General features: G+C 46.6%; 1 pseudogene; it reads left to right on the top strand.

The window, feature by feature from the left end:
• Positions 1-4,593: 4,593 nt before the first annotated feature.
• LOC135566447 (runt-related transcription factor 1-like) lies at positions 4,594-12,685 on the top strand (annotated as a pseudogene).
• The last annotated feature ends 444 nt before the right edge of the window (positions 12,686-13,129 follow it).

Raw genomic sequence — 13,129 nt, 5'->3', positions numbered from 1 at the left:
CACACAGAAATCATCCCATTGATAAGGGCTATTACAGATGGAGAGTTCCGGAGTAAACAGTCATCTCTGTACAGTAAGCCCCAGAGAAATGTAAACTGGGTAAAAGCCTTGGCACTTAGACACACACACACACACACACACACATACACACACACACACACACATACACAGAGAGACACACACACACACAGAGACACACACACACACACACACACACACACACACACACACAGAGACACACACACACACAGACACACACACACACACACAGAGACACACACACACACACACACACACAGACACACACACACAGACACAGCTTTTTAGATGTGCACTGATGGTGTCCGATCAGACAGACAGACTGATGACACACCAGCAACAAAGACCACAGCTGTTCTCTCATCCTATCTCTCTCGATCGCTCTACCTCTCCCCTCTATCACTTACCGATCCTCTCAGATTCTTTCTTGCAGATAGCACACCAGCAACAAAGACCACAGCTGTCCTTCCTCTGTCTTTCTGTCTCCTCCCACTCTCCTCTCTTTCTGGATATAGGAGCAGTGAGTTACTGGGCGGCCAAAAGGCACAAACAATCTCAAACATATTTATCTCTTTCTTTCGCTCTCCTTCTCTCGTTTTCTCTCTCTTGCAAACACAGTTGTTTGGATGTGCACACACACTTGTTCACATGCTAACACATTAGAGGTCGACCGATTATGATTTTTCAACGCCGTGTGTGTGTGTTTACCGATTATTGGAGGACCAAAAAAGCCGATACCGATTAATCGGCCAATTTTTTATTTATTTATTTGTAATAATGACAATTGCAACAATATTGAATTAACACTTATTTTAAATAAAATCAATTTAGCCTCAAATAAATAATGAAACATGTTCAATTTCGTTTAAATAATACAAAAACAAAGTGTTGGAGAAGAAAGTAATGTGTGCCATGTAAAGATGTGTGCCATGTAAAAATGTGTGCCATGTAAAATATGTGCCATGTAAAATATGTGCCATGTAAAAATGTGTGCCATGTAAAATATGTGCCATGTAAAAAAGCTAACGTTTAAGTTCCTTGCTCAGAACATGAGAACATATGAAAGTTGGTGGTTCCTTTTAACATGAGACTTCAATATTCCAAGGTAAGAGGTTTTAGGTTGTAGTTAATATAGTATTTATAGGACTATTTCTCTCTACCATTTGTATTTCATATACCTTTGACTATTGGATGTTCTTATAGGCACTATAGTATTATAGCCCAAAAATACAGATTTCCATTTATTATGAAATCGGCCCTAATTAATCGGTCGACCTCTATAACACAAGCACAGTATAGTGTACACACACACACACACACACACAGTGTTGTCAGGGGCCGTTTTCTAGCTGTGTTGTCTTCTTCCCATCTGCCTCTCAGACAGAACGTCTCCCTCACAGACACTAATACTTTGGTGTGTGTGTGTGTGTGTGCGTGCGTGTGCGTGTGTGTGTGTGTGTGTGTGTGATATCTGCATACATATGGAGAAAAGAGAAGAGGATTTTTTGTGTGTCTATGTCTGATGTAAGACAATGAGCAATCTTTTAAGCAGAAATGTGATTGTGAAATATCATCATATTTGGCAATTCAATTATCCTACAATAACTTACTTTAGACAAATAGTAAGTACTACATGAGGAATAATGGACAGTTTTCCCATTATGGTGAATATTACTGTAGTAGTAGATTTGCCTCTCTTTGGGCAGTAAAACACACTTGAATAGAAAACGTGGGATAGGTACAGTGGGGAGAACAAGTATTTGATACACTGCCGATTTTGCAGGTTGTCCTTCTTACAAAGCATGTAGAGGTCTGTAATATTTTATCATAGGTACACTTCAACTGTGAGAGACGAAATCTAAAACAAATATCCAGAAAATCACATTGTATGATTTTTAAGTAAATAATTTGCATTTTATTGCATGACATAAGTATTTGATCACCTACCAACTATTAAGAATTCCGGCTCTCACAGACCTGTTAGTTTTTCTTTAAGAAGCCCTCCTGTTCTCCACTCATTACCTGTATTAACTGTACCTGTTTGAACTCGTTACCTGTATAAATGACACCTGTCCACACACTCAATCAAACAGACTCCAACCTCTCCACAATGGCCAAGACTAGAGAGCTCTGTAAGGACATCAGGGATAAAATTGTAGACCTGCACAAGGCTGGGATGTGCTACAGGACAATAGGCAAGCAGCTTGGTGAGAAGGCAACAACTGTTGGCGCAATTATTCGAAAATGGAAGAAGTTCAAGATGACGGTCAATCACCCTCAGTCTGGGGCTCCATGCAAGATCTCAACTCGTGGGGCATCAATGATCATGAGGAAGGTGAGGGATCAGCCCAGAACTACACGGCAGGACCTGGTCAATGACCTGAAGAGAGCTGGGACCACAGTCTCAAAGAAAACCATTAGTAACACACTACGCCGTCATGGATTAAAATCCTGCAGCGCACGCAAGGTCCCCCTGCTCAAGCCAGCGCATGTCCAGGCCCGTCTGAAGTTTGCCAATGACCATCTGGATGATCCAGAGGAGGAATGGGAAAAGGTCATGTTGTCTGAGGAGACAAAAATAGAGCTTTTTTTTGTGTATGGAGGAAGAAGAAGGATGAGTACAACCCCAAGAAACCATCCCAACTGTGAAGCATGGAGGTGGAAACATCATTCTTTGGGGACGCTTTTCTGCAAAGGGGACAGGACGCCTGCACCGTATTGAGGGGAGGATGGATGGGGCCATGTATCGCGAGATCTTGGCCAACAACCTCCTTCCCTCAGTAAGAGCATTGAAGATGGGTCGTGGCTGGGACTTCCAGCATGACAACAACCCGAAACACACAGCCAGGGCAACTAAGGAGTGGCTCCGTAAGAAGCATCTCAAGGTCTTGGAGTGGCTTAGCCAGTCTCCAGACCTGAACCCAATAGAAAATCTGTGGCGGGAGCTGAAAGTCCGTATTGCCCAGCGACAGCCCCGAAACCTGAAGGATCTGGAGAATGTCTGTATGGAGGAGTGGGCCAAAATCCCTGCTGCAGTGTGTGCAAACCTGGTCAAGAACTACAGGAAACGTATGATCTCTGTAATTGCAAAAGGTTTCTGTACCAAATATTAAGTCCTGCTTTTCTGATGTATCAAATACTTATGTCATGCAATAAAATGCAGATTAATTACTTAAAAATCATACAATGTGATTTTCTGGATTTTGTTTTAGATTCCGTCTCTCACAGTTGAAGTGTACCTATGATAAAAATGACAGACCTCTACATGTTTTGTAAGTTGGAAAACCTGCAAAATCGGCAGTGTATCAAATACTTGTTCTCCCCACTGTATGTGATCTCATAGCTTCTCTAGACTCTGAGAATAGTCCTGGCTGCCTGCTTGTGTGTGGTCTGGACAGTAATGCTGAGTACTTCTACAGTACAGCTGTGTGTGTGTGTGTGTGTGTGTGTGTGTGTGTGTGTGTGTGTGTGTGTGTGTGTGTGTGTGTGTGTGCGCACGGAATAGTAAACAATCAAACATTTTACCAACTAGGGACATTTTGTTCGTCCCCACAAGGTTTAGGGTTAGAATTACGTTTAGGGTTTGGAGCTAGGGTTAGGGTTATGGGATTTTGAATGGGACTGAACTGTGTGTCCCCACAAGGTTAGCTGTACAAGACTGTGGGTGTGTGTGAGTAACAGTAGCCAGGGCTTTAGCTGGCGTAGGCTGGTCTGTGTGTGGTAACTCTATTCCAGCCTTGGCACAGTCTCTAACCGCCTCCCCTGGGCGCCCATACCTCCATGGTGGGTGACAAGTGTGTGTGTGTGTGTGTGCACATCCTCTCAGCATATGCCCGTCACTCATCACCATGCTTTGAGGTACAGAGCCTGAGGGAGAAAAACACACACAGATGTGATTGTCTCCTCCACTCACCTAGGAATCTCTATACTTACACTCACACGGAGATACACAGATATACACACACATGCAGACAGACAAACACACACATATTCATAGATCTATACAGAAACACAGTCACAGTGTTGACTGTCAGCCTTGTCCTCTCATCACCAGACCCTCTGACTGGATTAGTCACACGGCGGCTACACCAGCCAAGTCTGCTCACACACACACACACACACACACACACACACACACACACACACACACACACACACACACGAACACAAGCATAATAAACACACACAAAAACACACACACATACACTCTTTAAAAGTATAATAAACACACACATGTACACACACACACTGTTTGTCTGTGTGTGTGTTTATGAGCAGTAAATAGGTGTGGAGCCGTAGGGTCTGTCTGTCTCTCTGATGTCTCTCTGGGTTATTTCTGTGTCAGGCTGATCTTAATGTCTTATCCAGACCTGGGGTATATTGGGATAGAGGGGGGGGGGTAGATGGAGAGAGAGAGAGGGAGTGCATGCTTCAGGGAGGTGCAGACCAACATGGGAGAAGAGGGAGGGGTAGGCAGGGGAAATAGAGGCCCATGCCGGTGGTTATTGTGAGACACGAGGGTTTCTGTGTAGATGATCACATTAAAACATATTTTCACTCTCTCTTCCCCTCCTCTCCACCCTCTCTTCCTGTCCTCCTCCAGGGAAGAGTTTCACTCTGACCATCACGGTGTTCACCAACCCTCCCCAGGTGGCCACCTACCAGAGAGCTATCAAGATCACCGTGGACGGGCCCAGAGAACCACGCCGTGAGTACCACCTTCATCCTCATCATCGCACTTATCAACATCAACGTCACATGACTCCGGCGGTTGAAGGATGAGCGTGGGCGTAGGATTGCACTAAGACAATGGAAGACAATGCATCCTAAGCATAGTTATCCTCGTCATTATTATCCAAGTTGTTATTACATTATCATGATCATGCTGACCATCATGACCATAATTACCATTAGAGTGGTATGGGATTTGTAGTTGCATTAGTTCTGGGTTGTAGTTCTGGGAGGGTGCTGATTGGAAGAATCATCACACCTGTGTCTCGTGGTTGTTAACGGGACTATCCCCTGATGGTCCGTTATTCTGGTCGGGAATCTGGTGTTGGGCGCCGTGCAACGATCCAGGGTCTGGCTGGCTGGCTGGCTCAATGTGTGTGTGTGTGTGTGTGGAGGGTCTGGCTGGCTCTAGGTTCTGGCCCGCGCTTCAAAGGGCTAAGACACAGGCTCCAGTTACAGCACCACTTCCTCCCAGTGCACCAGTCGTGTGTGTGTGTGTGTGTGTGTGTGTGTGTGTGTGTGTGTGTGTGTGTGTGAGAATGTGAAGACGAGTGATGGTTTTTCACAGCTGAGGCTGGCTAGCTGACTGGATACTTTCTGTCTCCGTTTTCTTCCTCCATCTATTTCTCCCCCTCTTTTGTCTCTCTCTCTTCCCCGTCTTTTGTCTCCCCCCCATCTTTTCTCTCTCTCTATCTCTCTCTCACTCTCTCCCCCATCTTTTTTTATCTCTCTCTCATATCTCTCTCTCTCTCTCTCTCATATCTCTCTCTCATATCTCTCTCCCTCTCTCTCTCTCTCTCTCTCTCTCATATCTCTCTCTCCCTGTCTCTTATGTCCTTTCAGTCTGGCCCCTCATATCACTCAACATGAAACCAAATAGGGAAAAATCTCATATTGTAATTAGAACTGAGACCCCAAACTAAAGAAAAAGAAGAAAGAAAAACATGTCAACAAACAGGCAGACAGACAGACTGAGAGACTGATTGATTGATGGAGAGTGTATGCGTTTCTGCCTGCGTGTTTGTAGGCCACAGACAGAAGCTGGAGGATGTGAAGACGGGAGCATTGGCCTTCTCCGAGCGTCTGAGTGAGCTGGACCAACTAAGGCGGAGCTCCATGAGGGTCACGCCCCCTCACCATCATCACCACCACGCCCCCACTCCCAATCCCCGGCCCGCCCTGAACCCGGCCCAGTTCAGCAACCCCACACACCACACACAGATACCAGGTGAGTCTTCTCTCATGGTACCACATACACCCACGGTGCATAGGCTACATGCTAACTGTCATCACACAGTGAAACCACTGGCATTATGCCTCCACATACGTAGCAAACAACACTCAAACAATGTGTAAGAGAGCAGGAGAGAAGAGGCCCAATCAAGTTGTTTTTCACACATTTTTCTGTGTATATTTATCTAAGCCGTGTTTTCTTTAACTCTGGGTTTGGAAAGACCAGTACTTCCTTTTTTGTGGTTTTAGCCAATCCTATTGCGGTTAACGTGTGGCACTAGAGCCTCTGACACACACGCCCGCAGTTTCTGTTCCTCTTCTCCAGAAGTGTTGTGTGTGTGTGTGTGTGTGTGTATGTCTGTGTGTGTGTGTTGGCCAGTATATGTAGACAGTTGTCGTGAGGAAGCAGGCCAGGGAGGAGAGGAGGAAGTGAGAGTCAGCTGACAGGAAGTAGAAGTGTGTGAAAAAAACCTCATTTAAAATCTAAACACGCAATACTCGTGGAGGCTGCTGAGGGGAGGACGGCTCATAATAATGGCTGGAACGGAGCGAATGGAATGACATCAACCACATGGAAACCATGGAAATCATGTGTTTGATGTATTTGATACCATTCCACTCCAGCCATTACCTACAAGCCCGTTCTCCCCAATTAAGGTGCCACCAGTCTTCTGTGTAATACACTACAGTATTTAAGGGAGTCATTCACATTACACGTAAGAGACCAGCAAAATATTGACATTGACAGGAATTAGCTATGTCTCCAAAAGTGATGTCAACAAATGACATGAGATGGAGAGATGGAGATGGAATCAGAGATGGGTGTATGGAGAGATGGAGAAATAGGAGGGAGGTAAAGAGAGATGGAAAGACGGAGAGAGGTGAAATACCCCAAAAGATACATGAGACGCGAGAGAGAAACGGGGATAAGGATGGATGGATAGAAGGAGGGGAGTCAGAAAGAGAGGGGCAGGCCCCAGTCCTTCCTGTGTGTGTCTCTCTGATCCTGAGGCCACAAAAATAGCAACAGGAGCACTGCCAGCGGAAACCGTTATTAAGTCATTCAAGACCTCTCTCTTTCCCTCCCTCCCTCTCTCTCTCTCTCTTTCCCTCCCTATCTCTTTTCTCTCTCTCTCTCTCTCTCTCTCTCTTTCCCTCCCTCCCCCCTCTCTCTCTCTTTCCCTCCATCCATCTCTCTCTCTCTCTTTCCCTCCCTCTCTCTTTCTCTCTCTCTTTCCCTCCCTCCCTCTTTCCCTCCCTCCCTCCCTCCCTCCCTCTTTCTCTCTTTCCCTCCTTCCTCTCTCTCTCTCAATCTCTCTCTTTCCCTCCCTCTCTCTCTCTTTCTCTCTCTTTCCCTCCTACTTCTCTTTTCATATCTGTGAAAATCTGAGGCAGCTGGGGCCATGGGCTGGGTGTATGTGTGTGTCAGAGGCAGCTGTGTGTGTGTGTGTGTGTGTGTGTGTGTGTGTGTGTGTGTGTGTGTGTGTGTGTGTGCGTGTGTGTAGGAGTGTGTTCTCTCCATCCAGTGTGTGCCAGCTGAGGCCACCTGACCGATTCCATTCGTCCCATCTGTCCAAATGTAATCTTGGACACCCAGAAATAAAACACTTGCGTCAGATGCTCTAATTAAGTTCTGGGGGGGATACGTGTTAGAAAATGAACTAACGAGACTAGAGAAGTCTCCACCCCCAAGACGGAAACTCTCAGTCACCTTCGGGCATATCAGCCAAATGTTCCCTCCCATTCCGAAATGACATTGGAAAGAAGTGAGCACCTGCGAAATCGGGATTTGTCCAAATGATCAGTCTGTTGGCAGATGCTACTACCTGTTATGTTACGAGCATCTGTCCATGAGAGATTAGTCCAAATGGGATGCTCTCGGTGTCCTTGTAAAACTATAGAACAAGAGACGGTGATAGAGAGCCAGAGAGAGAGTAAAATCATTATTCATTTTTCAGTCTGTGTGTGTGTGTGTGTGTGTGTGTGTGTGTGTGTGTGTGTGTGTGTGTGTGTGTAAAGCTTACCATGTGCGTGTAGGCGAGTGACTGTGCATATGTCTACATGTGTGTGGGAATGCAGTAAAAATGAATGAACCGCAGCAGCAGCAGCCCCGGATACACAGACCCGCCTCCAGCCACCCACCCAGCCATGTGTGACTCCTGCCCCAGATCAGAGCTCCGAAGCCTGGGGAGGGGAGCCAAGAAAGGAGGGGGTCTTGGCACTGAGCCTAGGCCTCAGTGTTTTGTTCTTGGGGGAGCTGGCTGCACTTAAAAAGGCCATTGACGTCTTGGCTGCTGTGTGCAATTTGCTTCCCCTCTCTGTCTGCAGAGTATGTGGGACACACACACACCCATACACACACACACACACACATACACATACACACTCTTGTCTGTGAGTCTGCGGGCGATCACTGGCATTTATTGGACCACAGGGAAAAGAACCGGCTGCCTAAGAGCACACACACACACGACCCCCCTTCCTACGCCCCCTCACTAGGCTAATCACTTCCTCTCCTCTCTGTCTCCATCTGACCATCTCTCTCCATCTTTCTCTTCTTTATTCCCTCTTCCTCTCTCCTCCACTCTTCCCACTCACTCCATCTCCCTCTTTATCTTTCTGTCCATCATCATGTCCTGGATATTTTACTATTTACTCCTTCTCTCTTCTCTGCCTCCCAGCTCAGCCCAGGTGTAGTTAGTGATGGTGTAGTGAGTGAGTGGAGTAGTGAGTGAGTGGTGTAGTGAGTGATGGTCTAGTCTAGTGAGTGGTGATGTAGTGAGTGATGGTCTAGTCTAGTGAGTGGTGGTGTAGTGAGTGATCGTGTAGTGGTGTAGTGAGTGAAGGTGTAGTGAGTGATGGTGTGGTGAGTAAAGATTTAGTAAATTATGGTGTAGTGAGTGAAAGAGTAGTGAGTAAAGGTGAGGTGAGTGATGTAGTGAGTAAAGGTGTAGTGAGTAAAGTTGGGGTGAGTGATGTAGTGGGTAAAGGTGTATTGAGTGAAGTAGTGAGTGAATGTATAGTGAGTGATGTAGTGAGTAAAGGTGTAGTGAGTGAAGGTGTAATGAGTGATGTAGTGGGTAAAGATGTAGTGAGTAAAGGTGTAATGAGTGATGTAGTGGGTAAAGGTGTAGTGGGTGATGTAGTGGGTAAAGGTGTAATGAGTAACGGTGTAGTGAGTGGTATAGTGGGTAAAGGTGTAGTGGGTAAAAGTGTAGTGAGTGAAAGTGTAGTGAGTGATGTAGTGAGTAAAGCTGAAGTAGTGAGTGAATGTATAGTGAGTGATGTAGTGAGTGAAGGTGTAATGAGTGATGTAGTGGGTAAAGATGTAGTGAGTGAAGGTGTAGTGGGTAAAAGTGTAGTGAGTGAAAGTGTAGTGAGTGATGTAGTGGGTAAAGGTGTAGTGGGTAAAGGTGTAGTGAGTGATGTAGTGAGTAAAGGTGTAGTGAGTGATGTAGTGAGTAAAGGTGTAATGAGTGAAGGTGTAGTGAGTGAAAGTGTAGTGAGTAAAGCTGTAGTTAGTAAAGGTGTAATGAGTAAAGGTGTAGTGAGTGAAGGTGTTGTGAGTGAAGGTGTAATGAGTAAAGGTGTAATGAGTGAAAGAGTAGTGAGTGAATGTGTAGTGAGTAAAACTGTAGTGAGTACAGGTGTAGTGAGTGAAAGTGTTGTGAGTGAAGGTGTTGTGAGTGAAAGTGTAGTGAGTGAAGGTGTTGTGAGTGAAAGTATAGGGTGTTGTGAGTGAGAGTGTAGTGAGTGAAGGTGTTGTGAGTGAAAGTGTAGTGAGTGAAGGTGTTGTGAGTGAAAGTGTAGTGAGTGAAAGTGTAGTGAGTGAAGGTGTTGTGAGTGAGAGTGTAGTGAGTGAAGGTGTTGTGAGTGAAAGTGTAGTGAGTGAAGGTGTTGTGAGTGAAAGTGTAGTGAGTGAAGCTGTTGTGGTGTAGTGTGAAAGTATGTTGTGAGTGAAAGTGTAATGAGTGAGTGAGTGAGTGAAGGTGTAGTTGTGTAGTTAGTGAAGGTGTTGTGAGTGAAAGGTGTAGTGAGTGAAGGTGTTGTGAGTGTGTTGTGAGTGGTGTAATGAGTGAAAGGTGTTGTGAGTGAGTGAAAGTATAGTGAGTAAAGTGTAGTGAGTGAAGGTTGTTGAAGGTGTAGTGAGTGAAAGTGTAGAAAGTGAAAGTAGTGAGTGAAGGTGTTGTGAGTGAAAGTGTAGTGAGTGAAGCTGTTGTGAGTGAAAGTATAGTGAGTGAAAGTGTAGTGAGTGAAGGTGTTGTGAGTGAAAGTGTAGTGAGTGAAAGTGTAGTGAGTGAAAGTGTAGTGAGTGAAGGTGTTGTGAGTGAGAGTGTAGTGAGTGAAAGTGTAGTGAGTGAAGGTGTTGTGAGTGAAAGTGTAGTGAGTGAAAGGTGTAGTGAGTGAAGGTGTTGTGAGTGAAAGTGTAGTGAGTGAAGGTGTTGTGAGTGAAAGTGTAGTAAGTGAAGGTGTTGTGAGTGAAAGTGTAGTGAGTGAAAGTGTAGTGAGTGAAGGTGTAGTGAGTGAAAGTGTAGTGAGTGAAAGTGTAGTGAGTAAAGGTGTAATGAGTGATGTAGTGGGTAAAGGTGTAGTGGGCAACGGTGTAATGAGTAACGGTGTAGTGAGTGGTGTAGTGGGTAAAGGTGTAGTGGGTAAAAGTGTAGTGAGTGAAAGTGTAGTGAGTAAAGGTGTAATGAGTAAAGGTGTAGTGGGTAAAAGTGTAGTGAGTGAAAGGTGTAGTGAGTAAAAGTGTAGTGAGTGAAAGTGTAGTGAGTGATGTAGTGAGTAAAGGTGTAGTGAGTGATGTAGTGAGTAAAGGTGTAGTGAGTGATGTATTGAGTAAAGGTGTAGTGAGTAAAGGTATAATGAGTGAAGGTGTAGTGAGTGAAAGTGTAGTGAGTAAAGCTGTAGTGAGTAAAGGTGTAGTGAGTGAAGGTGTAGTGAGTGAAGGTGTAATGAGTAAAGGTGTAATGAGTAAAGGTGTAGTGAGTGAAGGTGTAGTGAGTGAAAGAGTAGTGAGTGAATGTGTAGTGAGTAAAGCTGTAGTGAGTAAAGGTGTAGTGAGTGAAAGTGTAGTGAGTGAAGGTGTTGTAAGTGAAGGTGTTGTGAGTGAAAGTGTAGTGAGTGAAAGTGTAGTGAGTGAAGGTCTTGTGAGTGAAAGTGTAGTGAGTGTTGAGAGTTTTACACACTCACATAAAACTACTTCCCTCACATCTCTCCTCAATCACATCCAGTATAGACATCTGTAATGTTTCAGTTTCTACCTGTTCAGCAGATGCTGGAGTGAAACAACCTCCGGCGTGTGTGTGTGTGTGTGTGTGTGTGTGTGTGTGTAACCCTCTCTCAACGTGTGTGTCTGTGGGTGGTGGGATAGGCAGAATATATATTTCCATTCTAATGAATAAAGTATCTGTTCTATTCTAATCTCTCAGACTCTAGGCAGATGCAGACATCTCCGTCATGGTCCTATGAGCAGTCCTACCCCTACCTGGGTCAGATAACCACGCCCACCGTCCACTCAACTACGCCCATATCACCCAGCCGCTCCTCCCTCAGTGACCTGTCCAGCCGCCTCTCAGGTAACACACAAACTCTCATTCACCCTCTGCCGACTGCCCGTAGTGTTCTCTTACAGTCATCGATCGCACTCATTCACTTCCTGCTTCCACTCTAACCCCTGACCTCTCCCCCTACAGGCCCTGACCTCACAGCCTTCAGCGACCCCCGTATGTCCCTGGATCGCCCGTTCTCCTCCCTGACCTCGCTCCCTGACAGCCGCTACCCTGACCCACGCATGCACTACCCTACTGGGGCCTTCACATACACCCCTACCCCTGTATCCAACGGCGCCATTGGACTGACCATGGCGACCACCCCTGCTGGGCGTTACCACACCTACCTCCCCCCGCCCTACCCCACAAACGCCCCCCAGGGCCAAAGTGGACTGCTCCAGGCCGGTTCCTCTCCCTATCACCTGTATTATAGCACGGCCGCTGGTCCTACCAATTCTCCATGATGGCGGGGGAGGCGGGAGCGGTCTCCTCCGAGGATATTCCCTCCCTGCACCAACGCATCCACAGGCTCCTCCTCCTGCACCCGTCTCTGCCAAATCAGAGCGAAGGGGTGGGGGTGGAAGCGGAGGGAAGTCACAGTAGCTCCCCTACCAATATGGTACCCGAGGCTGTATGGCGGCCATACTGGAGCACGGCAGCGGGGTTGACAAATGATTGACGGACTTGCTGGCTAATTGGAGTGGGAGAAGGGGGTTTCACGGAGCGTTCCTATTGGATCATTAGAATGATCAAGGAACAAATTGAGGAAGGAACAGAAACAGGGTGCCATTTTACACCGAGGAGCATGCAGCAGCACTGAACTGAAAATAATTCAGCTTTGTTTTATAAAAAAGGATTGTTTGCCATGGTTATGATTGTTGTCGGTATTATGAATTACTCGTGGCCAAAAATAAAATGGGTGATTTTTATGTGTGCCACAGGCACTCCCCTCCTATCCCACATCCCCTTGTACCTCCTCCCCCTCTCCTCCCTTATTCCACCTCCCTTTGTACCTCCTCCCCCTCTCCTCCCTTATCCCACCTCCCCTCGTACCTCCTCCCCCTCTCCTCCCTTATCCCACCCCCTTGTACCTCCTCCCCCCCCTCCCTTATTACACCTCCTTTGTACCTCCTCCCCCCTCTCCTCCGTTATCCCACCTCCCTTGTGCCTCCTCCCCCTCTCCTCCTTATCCCACCTCCCCTGTACCTCCTCCCCCTCTCCTCCCTTATTCCACCTCCCCTGTACCTCCTCCCCCTCTCCTCCCCTTGTGTACCTCCTCCCCTCTCCTCCCTTATTCCACCCTCCTTGTACCTCCTCGCCCTCTCCTCCCTTATCCCACCTCCCCTTGTACCTCCTCCCTTATCCCACCTCCCCTTGTGCCTCCTCCCCCTCTCCTCCCTCATCCCACCTCCCCTTGTACCTCCTCCCCATCTCCTCCCTTATCCCACCTCCCCTTGTACCTCCTCCCCATCTCCTCCCTTATCCCACTCTCCCCTTGTTCAAAATGGAGAGAGTTCTGTTAATGTAAATGATGGCCAGCCAAGATCTGTGTCTGTTCTGTCATGTTTGTATTG

Source organism: Oncorhynchus nerka, unplaced genomic scaffold, assembly GCF_034236695.1.
Source record: "Oncorhynchus nerka isolate Pitt River unplaced genomic scaffold, Oner_Uvic_2.0 unplaced_scaffold_4918, whole genome shotgun sequence".
In the NCBI taxonomy this organism is placed as follows: domain Eukaryota; kingdom Metazoa; phylum Chordata; class Actinopteri; order Salmoniformes; family Salmonidae; genus Oncorhynchus; species Oncorhynchus nerka.
Note: the sequence above shows the minus strand (reverse complement) of the source record. Positions and strands in the feature narration are given on the sequence as shown.